Source organism: Dromaius novaehollandiae, chromosome 3 (genome assembly GCF_036370855.1).
Source record: "Dromaius novaehollandiae isolate bDroNov1 chromosome 3, bDroNov1.hap1, whole genome shotgun sequence".
NCBI classification, from domain to species: domain Eukaryota; kingdom Metazoa; phylum Chordata; class Aves; order Casuariiformes; family Dromaiidae; genus Dromaius; species Dromaius novaehollandiae.
In genome coordinates, this window is record NC_088100.1 from 45,094,205 (window position 1) to 45,107,109 (window position 12,905).

Below are 12,905 nucleotides of genomic sequence, written 5' to 3' on the forward strand. Positions count from 1 at the left end.
GTATAGGTGGGTGGATTGTAAACCTTTCTGTCTCATACATAGTATTGAGCATGCTCTTGGCACTTATTGCAGTGGCAACATGTGCATAGCACAAGTGTGAAATTATAGAATGAGGTAGTCTTTCTATATAAATTGAATTTCCATGCAACTAGTAACTGAGGCAAAGTTTTACCACCCTGAAACTTATAGGGTTTGTATAACCATTTGCCAGGTTGCTCATCTTGATGTAGCCCTTTCCTGTTTCTGACAATGTGTCAAAGGGCTTCACAGCCCTCTCTGCAAGGAAAACAAACTAGTGCTTAACAGGGGTCAGGAATGGGAGCAAAGAAAAATAGAAAGAGAGCAGCAGATAAGTTCTAGGAGATGAAAAGCACAGAAATAAGTTTACTTTAAGGCCAGCTGGAAAATGAACATTCCAGTTTGTTGAAAACGTCAAGGCTTCAGCTTTTTGCTTCTGTTTCAGTATAGAAGGATATATAGAAGGATACCTGTCAGTATCAGTCTCCACCAAAACTCTCAATGGTGGGGTACTAAAACATGATCTGGAAACCTGTAGGCTCTGCTCTCTGCTAAGATGAACCAAGAGCTGGTGTGTGACCCTGGGTCTTCAATGTTCCCAGACTTCCAGACTATTTCTAATTCACGTATGTGTCTCTCCATCTTTGCTCTCTGCTCCCTCATATCTATGCAAAAGAAAGTATCTGAAGCAAAAGTAGGTATCTGCAACAAAAGAAAGTGAAAGATTTTCTACCTAAGCTCATACGTCAGACATTGTGCATTACAGTTTAGCTACTCTGAAGAAAGACATTTTTTCTTTCATTGTGTTCCTCTTGTTTTAATCAGAAGCTCCATTTGGGACCTGGAAGCCTTTCCCAGTCAAGGTCTTTTGAACTAGATAAACTCCTATAATCATTTAATTCAACTCATTAGCAGTTTTCAGTGAAAGAATCCTCAATGCTAAATTCCTGCTCGGTGTTAGTATCCTTGTCTGCGTTTTGTGCTCAGACGATTCTGTATCAGAAGGGGGAAATCATTAAACTGGCTTGAAGATTTGAAAAATTAATTTGGGTACAAACAACTTTTGACATATAATTTAAAAATGCTGTTTTTAATGAGTGAATTATTTTTGTAATGCTTTCTCTTAGTAAGGGAAGCTTGTAGTACATTTTAGATCTGGAAGAAATCCCTGGAAATTCTCACCTGTCCCATGTCTATTGCATATCCAGTTTATACTTGCATATCCAGTTTATACTGGTATTCAACAGATTTATTTTTGAGCTTAAATGTTTTTTCTCTAGACCTTTCTCTATCTCTTTTCACTTCTTTTTTCCTAATCTACCACCATAAGAAAAAATTATTTCTTTTCTCTCTATTGTACCCCTCAAATTTTTGTCAGTTTTATCTCTCTCCCTTTCAGTGCTGCTTTTTCTTGAATGTTTCTTAAGGCCAGCCAACATTTCACTAATACTTGACTTTTAAACCCAAAAAGGGAGACAACTCAAGTAGTGTTGAATTCAATATTCTATTGTCTTCATTTCTTCTGTTGTGCAACTGTTGGATGGTCTGTTCAGCACATCAGTGAATAGAAGTTTTTTAATAGATGGCTAATGGGTATACCTGGAGACTGGAGCTAAAAAGTATCAAGAAATGTGAGCAAAAAGATTTTACTTTATGTTAAGCAGTGAGCTTAATGATGAAAGTGTACTGAGTATGTGCTCTGTGAAGGTCCATATACAGAAGACTGTGTTGCTTCTCTGCAAGACCAAATAGGTAATTTATGTTGATAATTTAAGGCACTAAAAAGTTGTTAAACGTGGTGTTCAGCACTGTTATGGCTTGCCTGGAAGTAGAGAATCCATCACAGCCAGGGAATGGGAAAGTGGGAGGTAACGCTGGCTGATCTGCCTCAACACTTGTGGCAAGAGAACATAAACTGCCACACAAAGTACAAGCCACAGCAGTGGAGATTCGACACAGGCCTATCTGAATATTTTGCCTTGTTTTGAGCCACATTCAAGTGACTTTTTGTTCTGTCTGCAATTCCTAGTGTCGAGGAGTCACATTTCTTTGAGAAGTCTGATGCTTACAGTTACTTTTGCAACTGTACTTTCACTACACTGGCAAATCCATCAGAAGTGGGTCTGTAAAACTCCAATCAAAGGGTAGGAAATGTACAGGCTTGATAACTGGGTATGCTGCAACTAGTATCGGACATGGGACTCGACTTAAATAGGCAGATTCCAGGGTCTTACCTGCCTTTTAAAGATTGCTTCACTAAATGTGTTTCTGGGATTCTGACCGCATACTTGTGGGCATATGTTCAGATTCCTCATGTAAATATGATTTCATCTTTTCATTCCTATCGTTTTGCAGACAGGCTGGAGATACTTGAGCTGTGTAGATTCCTGTTTTTCTTGTAACCATTTTGGCAGGCATGTGTCAGTTTGATCGATAATGATGTCTGGATTAGGCAGTCCCAGTGGCAAAAATGGACTCTTCTTAGGCTTTTTGCCAGATTGAAAGCCGCTATAATGACATTCTGCCAAGCAAGCAAGATCTGAATGCTGATTGAACCCCTTTAAAAAAGTGCAGACTAATAGGCGTTATTGCGTGAATAATAATTAGCACAATTAAGTGGCTGGCGCTTTGCCTGTGAAATTTTCAGAGCACACAATTAAAAAGCTCTACAGAGTTTTGTTGACTACTGTTGGATATAAAATAATGGAAAGAAGGAATTACCAAGAATGATGCAATCTTGAAGATTATTCAGCTGTAGCATAGGAAAATTGTTAAGGAAGAAAGTTTCAACAGAACAAATATATTTGACGGCTACACAATAACAGTGCAAATCTTGGAAGTGTCCTGTGAAACCTCTGAAGTGTAGTTCTTATAAGCACGATAAAATCTTGCAGATGCAAATTTTGCAGTCCTCAAAGCTTTCCCTCGCATTATGAAGTCTTTTTTTTTTTTTTTTTTTTTTTAATCTCCTTCATAAAGTTCTTGCAAACAGTGAAGGGGTTAGATTAGGACACTGAAAAGAGCTAATCATCCTTCATTCCTCCTGAAGTTTATGGGCTGAAGGAATGAAGCACTTTATAAGTCACTTCTGACTTCAGTGAATCATCTCTGAAGAAGTAAGCTAGGCATGAACAGTGAGTACTAATTCTGTGCATCTAAGAATACAAATGGCTCCTCTAGTTCAAGAGCTGTGTTCAGGACTTGTTGTCAAATAAAGATTATTTTCTTACCATCTTCTCTATTCAGTTTCATTTGACAAATGTATAGTTTAGTATCAGCTATATATAGCATGGTAATGTATTGGCTTAACATCAGCTCAGGCAAAATAATGTTAAAACTTATGTGGGATTTAATAAGGAATTAATAGATATGAATGGCCTTATAGAAAATAAAGTCTGTCAAGCAAACCTAATTTTTTTAAAAAATTACATGTTCCCTTGTAAAAATATCTGTAGAGTCTTATGTTTTTAACTTGGAAACACATGATCTTCTGATTAAACATCAGTACTAAAGAGCATTAGTAATGCACGTTATAGGATTAAAAACTGGGTAACTGGTGGATCTCTAAAGGTAGCTGTCAATGAGAGATTGTCATTTTGAAGGGAGTGGTTTTAACAGGGTGCTTCAGAGATCAGTACTTCACCCAGCACTATTCAATATTTTCATCAGGGGTTGAGAAGTAAGTATAAAATTGCTGCTGATAAAATTGGCAGGTGACACAAAGATTGGCAAAGTGGTACATAATGATGAAGATGTCAGTCATACCAACCGAACTGAACTGCATAGTAAACTGTGCCTTATTCAAACAAACTACATCTTCATATGGGTAAGTGCAAAGTTGCAGTTCTAGGAAAAAGAACTGTAGGAATGTTTATACAGGGTGAAGGACTATGTCATTAAAGTAGTGACTCCAAAAAGGATTTATGGATAATTGTATATAACAAACCATACCAAGCTTCCAGTGCAATGTTATGATAAGGAGGACTAATGCAATCAGTGGATTTGTAAACAGGGACATGTTAAGTAGAAGCACGGTGTTTTTATCTTTCTATAAAGCAACAATGAGACTGATATTAGACTGTTACAGAGGGTTACAGTGTCCACATTTTTAAAGGGTTATTAGAAAACTGAGAAAGTGCAGCAAAGAACTCCAGAAAATTTTGAGTTTTTGAAATAAAGATTTCCAGTGCAAAACTTGAGGAATTCAGTCTCCTGAAGTAACCTGGTTACAGAGCATTGGTATTTCCATGGGGAGAAAAACAATGGATATTATAGGGTTTTGTAACGTACTAGAAAATGGCATAAAAAGGATGAGTAGCTGGTAACCAGAGCCATATGAATGCAAATGAAAAGCTTGGCACAGTTTTTTAATAGCATGGGCAGTTAACACGCACAACAAAATATCGGTGAAAATAATGTCCTCTCCAGTTCTGATATTTTCTTTATACAAAACTGAGTGTCTTTTGGGAAGACAGCCTTAGCCAAACACAGTCTGGCCTTAGCTCTGTGGTAAATTGTAAAGCTTATTGGACTACATGAACTATCTCACCTTTTTTGCCTCAAACTCCACATAGCTATGAATTTTACTAAAATTCCTTTTTTTCCATCTTCTACACAATTGAAAGAATTGGGAAGAAGCTTAAGGGCATTAGTGAGATATTGCTAAATTCTTGAACTGGTATTGCTGTGCATTACTAACTGATAATCTAGTTTCCGACTGATTTTTTCTTCTGTCTTGATGGGCATTCAATAATAAATGTATGATGATAATTGAAAAATACATGCATAATGGTATTCACTCACTCCACAATGGTCTTGTTGCTCTTGAAATATAAGACCCTTAAAGCAGGTATAACTTCAAAGCAAAAAAAGGGGGTTAAAATTTTTTGTTGCTGTTGCTGTGGCTGTAAATCTGTTACTTAGTTTAATAGGAGATCATAAGGAGACCATATGGCTTTCCATGAACTGATTCTGCTTCTGTTTAAAGCTCCCAAATTGGCTCAGTCCATGAGAGTAAGTGTCATGCTTCGTTTACGTACATACAAGTGATTGACTGAAAATAAGCTAAAACAAATGCTCATCATCTAGCTTGCTTTAGTAGATTAGATACATTGGAAAAGTGCTAATTTTAAACTTTTCACAGAGGTCTAAATGTCCATTGGAATAGATTAAGGATGTTCTTCTAAAAATAGGTGTTCTTTCATTTACATTAAGCAATGACTGATGATGATATGGTAGATGCTGACATCTTAATGGTGGCTACTGTATTTTCTGTAGCTACTGATCTTTCTGCTGTTGAAGTGTTTTTTTCAAGAGTGATTCCCTTTGGAGCCAAAGCCAAATTTATTCAATTAATTAACGGGGACCACTCCTTATAAAATATATGCAAATTTCCAAAGCGCATATTTGGTTAATAAATGTGAAAAGAGTTCTCAATCTGTTCTTTACTCTTAGCCTTTGAAGGCACTCCGCACGTGAAAACAGTTTAGGGGTTGGAGAGACTAGAAAATCAAAAACATCATTGTAATAAAAGTAAGATGACTGACAGACAATGACAGAGCATTAAATGGCAGATAGTAAATACTGAAAAACAAATTTATGCAAAATAAGAAAGAACATCAAAGAGACAACCTCTCACAAAGTTAAAGGCAATGAGTCACTTCATGATAAAAGAGCTAGTTAAAAGTATGAATGCAGTTTATGAAACATTAGCAATCCCCCCACTGAGATGCAATCAAATCTTGTGTATACAGTGTATGTATGCAGTGGTAGTGAATAAGGAAATATTCTGAAACCTTTTGACATACACGTAAGTCATAAAAATTAAGTAAGCCACTTCAGAAAGCTTTACATTGAAGAACCGTGTAATGCCTCCTTGTGCCTTACCTTAATTATATGATGTGAATATACTAGTCTCACAGGAATTTTAGAAGCTCATCAATATTTGTTAATCTGCAAGTTCCTGATGAAAAGTGATGTGTGGTATTTCTGCACACCTGAAGTAGCAGAAGTATTAAGTACCACTTAAAAATAAAATCAAGATTTATAATATTTTCCCTTGTACACAGAAATAAGAAAATATTATGAAGGCTGTGAAAAAGCAGAAGGCAAAAAAATAGCCTTTTGGATATACTATTATTATCTTTCTTCTTCTCCCTGTCTGTTACAAACTTAGAATGGTGAAGAAACAGGATAGTGTGTTAACCCACATTTGTGAGCAACACAAACAGAAAGTTTAGCCACTGTGAAATGAAAAAATCTTAATCATCATATACAGTCACAAATTAAGGTGAATGGAAAATCAGTCATTAGAGTGAAAGACAAACTCACGACCAGAAACGTTCAATAGCACATGATGTACAGCTTGCTGAAGAGAAGGCTATGTACTAGCACAGAAAAGGAAAGGTCTCAGCAACGTTTCACCTCATAAGGCTGAAAGATGGACAAAGTTGTGCCAAGGAAGTGATAGAAGACTGAGACCAACTCCTGTAAGGTTGCAACTCTGTTTTGGCCAAAGGGTGAAGAAAAAGAAGAAAACAGAAAAGATAATTTACACCTCCGGGTAGTCCCAAGAAAAGTCATCATGGCAAATCATCATCTTGAAATGCTAAACATTTTGGCTCAGTTTCAATCTGCTTAACTTGAGCAGCAAGACAATTCTCCACCTAGTTTAAGGCAGGATCCTCTCAAATCCATGCAGCCAGGGGGAGGGGATTTTCCTCCAACACCCATCTCACCTAAGGTAAATCCCTCTCTTGGGTGCCTAATTCTCTCCATGGACTATAGAGGGAGCCTGAACGATTAGCTTAAGCTCAATGCCTAACTTTTAGGGAGCAAAGGCCAGGTGAGAGGAATCCCACCCTTGGCACCAGCCCACTGTTAGGCTGCTTGGAGGGAAGGGGCATATCAGCCCCCACAGCATCTGGGAGCTGCAGAGATGAAAAGCGTAAAAGGAGTTGCCTTCCCGGCCACAGCGTATCGAATAATATTGTCAAGTGTTGCACTTCATTTCCATTTTTTAAATAGTTGAATCTTATTTTTCCCATTATTCACTTAGCACTAGCCAGCGATATCAGTGAAGGTGGGAATGGCTTGTCCTGAAGCTACAAAGCAGCTCTCCTGAATGATTTTCACCTTTCAACTCTGCTTAATGTGGCTCTGTCAGGAGACATGTGAAGCTCCCCCTACCCTGTAGTAACATTTCAAACTATGCCTAGGGGTATTCTTCACTTTTGAGCAGGATTTGGCAGTAATAAAGCATTACTCATTTCCCTGCTTTCTTTCTCTCAGACACAGGAGCAAACATACAGCCAGTGATAGCTCTGCTCAAACGTTACTGTATAAAATAAGTGAGCATGGCTTGCATACATTATCCCATCATGGAGAAATGGAACAATTTGCTTGGGCACTATGAGAATACAAAGTAAATGCAAAATTTGCCTTTACGTACTCCTTACTACAACTTGGAATAAACTGCTATTTGTTTTGTTATGATGTCCTCACACTTTTCTTAATACGGAAGATAAGCTGTTTCTTTAAATGATCAGAATTGTGTGCGCATATATATACATATGTATACTTATATTCATACATATATAGAGAATATATATGCATTTACATGTATATGTATCAAATATATATACATATACACACACACATATAATATACATATTAAAGAAAACCTCTCTTCAAAGATTTTATGATTTATCCTTACAAGATAATGAGCCAAATTTTAGAGGGGCGTTATCTGCTACCCTAACCCAGCATCTCCCATGAGGAAAGGTGGTTAAAAAGTCACCATCATAACACTGTGAACATCGTGAGTTTCTCCAGATGAGTAAAATTGCAGAAATTTCTCCTTGAGAGCAAAAAGGCAAGCTGATTAAGTCAAAGAGGTGTTATAAACCCCAAGGGAAAACAACATGCTTTATTTTTGAAGTATTCCCAGCAGAAGTCTGGGAAATCTTACATGTCCTCTCACCACGATCCATCATTATAACTTAGCTGTTTGCAAATCCTCAGCAGGTCATCATATTTTACACTTACTAACCATGTAAACACAACCAGGGACTCCTAATTACTGTAGATAATCTCAAAAACTTTCCACTTTTGTAAAGCCTACAGAAAAGGCTGGGAATATAATATTTTCTGTGTCACTGTGTTTTGCTCATGTATATTTGTATAGCTGTCACTTTTCTGGATCTCTGACTACAGGTGTAAAGCATCTTTTTCGTACACATATAATAGCTTGTAACAACCTTGGAGATGCTCAGTTCTTGTTCCACATACAGCAGGTGGTTTTGCTGTGCTTTTGCTAAATTGTTTAATCAAAGTGCTTCATACTGAAGGGTCCATGAATAAATATTGTAAACATCATCAGGGGAAGTGATTTATATTTGCTTCAATTGTGCCAGGAGAAAACCTAGATTATCTTGAATTAGCAGCTGAAGTTTTTTTACATTAGGGTTTGTCAAGTATATTAAGGAGAACACCATGTATGAAAAAGACAGCAGATTTCACAGGTCTGGAGGCATATGCTTCCTAAAACAGAAAAAAAAAAACTATTTATTTATTCTTCTATTTAGGTAAGATTTACATCACTATGGTTTATGGCCCTGGCCCTGGCAATGCATACTCAGCGATGGCTCTAAGTTACCAGCACCGCTGGAAAACTGAATTCTGCTGTACCAAAGAGGGAAATGAGGAGCCAGGCAGGGGTCGGCTAGTCCTTGCCCAGAGAGGGAGACAGGGAATGGGCAGACCTGGAAGGAGAGCCCCGGGGAAAGCCCCGGCCCCCGCGGGAGGAGGGAGTGCAGGGAGCTCCTGGGGGACACCGGGTGTCCCGGCAGCAGCCTCTGCCACATGCAGCCCAGCACCTTTGGGCAGCCCAAATTTGCAGGTCCCAGGCACAGGGAAAATTGATGTGGGGTGAGAGAGTCACGTCTGTTTTTCTGCCCCCTCTTATCTGCTGTCACAGCCAGCTGCCGACTTCACCTCTGCGTGAAGTTAGCCTGCTACATATCCAATTTTACACACACAGTGGTCCCTGGGTGCAATGCTTATTTATTTATTATTTTATTTGCTGGGTAGCAAAATAAAGGCTGTGGTAATTATCACTTCCTATGAGAACATTTTAGGGAAACAGATGAATATACATATAGTATGCGTACACCCCTTACTCGGGTTATAGTTTAATCTAATCTAACCTGAGCTGTGAAACATGGAGCATGTTAGGACAAGAATATAGAGTTTACTCTTGGCAGATCAAATTTACTTTGCTGGGGTGTTGAATGGATTCACGTAGGTGGTACATGGCTCAGCATCAGCGATCACTGTGCCATTCCACAAATAATTGCATGGTAAAAATCATGTTATTAACAGCAACCATTGTGCTAAAGATTATGTTTTTGTTAGTTTCAAATTATTTTCAAGTTATTTCCAAATTATATAACTTAAGAAAAAGTTAGATGGAGACATCTGCTAATTTGCTTCATCTGAGTCTGTGGTTTTGCTTTATGAATTTCGTGGCAGCAGAGCTCATTTTAGAGGTTCTTCCAACCCCTGGACCATTGAATGGTGCCATGGATTCCTCACAGCTGATCCCCGGTGGAAGTTACTGTCACCTTGATTGTATTCATTACATATATGTATGTGTGTATGTGTGGCCACAAATATATATATATATATATATATACACGTATATATATACATATGCAGGTAGATGGGTATTTTTACGTGTATACATAAGTATGTGTGTGTGTGGCTATTTGTGTGTTAAGCTAGAGCTGTGAACCGATCCGTCTTGCTTGTTTGCTTGTTTCTAATGGGCAGAAGAGACTGGCTAGCAGCTTCTCTGGAGAAGACACAGGGCAACAGGATTCAGCTGTAGGAGCTGCGGGACAGGGAAAGGACAAGAGAGCTCTTCCATTAATTTTGCTGCTGGCTGATTCATAATGTGGCCTCATTTTGGGGGGGTCTAATATAGCAAGGAACACATGTAGCAATCACATAAATGCTCTGAGGATTTGTGCTAAATTTTACAAGGAGTGTTTGTGTTGTGACACATATCTACAGACTGGGCCAGATTCTGCTTTTCATGGAGTATCTATCTTTCCAGCAGTGATTCAAGAGAGCTATTTGTATGAATGATAGTAGTAGAATGAGAACCTCTGCTTCTTCATCTGCCTTTCTTTTCAGTTCAGTAATAGAAATCCCACTGCTAAGGTTTTGCTGTGTTCAAACCAGCCTGTGATGAAAAGATTTATATTTGTGTTTAGAAATCCAGAGACATACGGTGAATGTGAGAGCTGGTCAGCAATCAAGAGTGATTGATTCAGGTTTGGTCTATCAATTAAGTGAAAGAGTAGTTTTAATCTTTTTTTAAAAAAATAAAATAAAAAAAGCTTGGGACTTCACTGGAATATTATAACTCCCTTAACCATGCCCATGACAGCTGACTTGTAGCCATAAACTTTGGTGCATTGATCTATTAGTTCAGCTACTTCAATACATCTTCTATTCCATAAATATGTCTGAGCTGTGACTTTTTTCCAACCTCACCAGAGGTATCCTTATTTGGAGTGATCTAATATGTACAGTGGTATCTGCACACGCAATCTAATATCTGCTTTGAATAGCCATACATAATTCACTGTGAGCAGTATGGCTGTGCAGTAACCTACAGTTAAATGACTTAGTGTTGAAGCATTTCTCTACTCGCCGTAGATAGAGGCACCGGTTAATAACAGCTCCCCTCTTTTTTTCCAAGGGAAAGGGGGATGGGAAGGAGCAGCAGAGGAGTTCTAGATTGCTGCACCAAAAAAACAAAGGGGGGAAAAAAAAGAAAAAGCAAAGCTTCTTCCTTGTTCACATTTTTATCTTATGTCTCTTGGATTCATTCCCTACCTTGTGTCAGTTTTCTGTACTGACAGCAATTCTTGTACACAGTCTCATGGCAAGATTAACTTTAAATCCTCCCCTCCTCCCTCCCCGCTCCAGCCCCTGCCTGTCATTGTCTGCTCTTGAGTGAGCGAAGTGAATGTGGTCAGAGCGGCATGGGCACCATGTTTTCCCTTGCTCAAGGGCAGCCACCCTTCTCATCAGCAAATCCATGCGAGCTGCTAGAGCTTCATATATTCAACTGATTTTCAGTCGCGAGGTTAGTTTCTCACTGGTGAAGCACTCAGCATAATAATACTTTACACCTTGTACTTCAGCAGTCCTTTGTAAGCACTAATTTAGCTTCATATTCCCCTCTGAGGCAGGTCAGTATTATCCCACCGTGTGAATGGGGAAGCAGCAGCCCGCAGAGGTGAAGTGACCTGTCTGGTCACTACGCAAGAGACGCGTAGCGATGCACAGAATAGAAAACAAAGCCCCCGGCCTCACAGGCTTGCGCTGTGGAGTTGGCAAAATTATCAGGTGTTCAAACAAGGTTTGTGGCAAAAGAAAACAGAATAAAAATTAAAAATAAACCCTTTGGGGGGAGTAAGGGACACTTTACATTCACTGTTTTCAGGCGAGGGAACAGGTGAGAGAAGAGTTAAGTGATTTGCTTGAGATCCCATAGGCAATTGTTACCAAACATAGAAATTATGTGCATAGTGAAGGCAAGAAGAGAGACTGTAATTAAATGAATGACTTGTCTGTGTTATTAAGCACAAAGAAACAAGAAGACAAAAGAAGTGTAGACTCTGTTGAACTTTTAAAAATCCAAACCCAGTTGCCATTTTTATTTGATCATAGTTCCTTTGTTTGATTTGACTTTTACTTTACTCATTTATTTTCTTTCACATGTCCTTTTATTTTCTTTTGACAGTAGATATTTTAATTATTAAATTCCTTGTTTTCTTTAAGCATGTCAATTCTCTTAATCATTCTGTTTTGTTGCTTCTCTCTTTTTATCTGACTTTTATTCCAGATCAATATCCAGGTTGTGATATTAAAATGTTTCATACATTTACTCATATTTTCTGCCTCTCTAATTCTTCATTGTGCATTGATCCTCAGTTCTGGTCTTTACTATTGGTTGTTAGATTCTGGAGAAACATCCCCCTTCAGTAAACTTTAACTCAATTATGTCTGCTGTTTCCAGTTTCTCTCTGCTGACATGTAGTGACTTTACTGAAAATTTAAAAAATGTAACTCTGGGATGATATCTCTATAGCAGATGAACCCTCTTTAAAGGACTATATTCTACTCCTGTTTCTCACAGGAACTCTTAGGAGAGTCATGCAAGATTTGTAGAACAATACAAAATAGAATATTATATCACAGAGTGCATACAGTATTGCATCTTTTCTTTCACACGAAACCTGAATTCCTTGCCAAAGAAAATGGTACAACTTCTATAATCAACTTTTAAATAATATCATGCCCGGAAAAAATCATTTTGCATAAAACTAGTAAATTTAGAAGTTTTAGCTGTTCATCATAATGCATTTTATTTCTGTCCACTTAAAAAACAGACATTAAGCACTATTATGAATGAGAAATTGCATTCACACTATTCCACATCCACTCACGCTTTGGTTCAATGATACCCCATGAGTGGAAGTTCCACAACTGATTCTTGTTAAAAGTATTTCCTTTTTATTGGCTTCAAAATTTTTCCTTGTTTCACCTTTAACCTAAGAAGAAGAGTTCCCACTTTTTTTGTTTTTCTGTATACTATTCTTTGCAATGCTGTTTTCAGTCTTTTCATCTGATGGTTTACTCCTATCTTAACCAGATTGTTCAAACATCCTCATTTCCTCCTAAAATGAGTTTTTCCAAGCCCTTTTATCACTCTTCTACTTTCTTTTTTAATTTGGGGTAACAATATATATGAGCATACATTATCTATTTGAGCATAACTCTATGAGCATAATATCATAATGCCATTACAT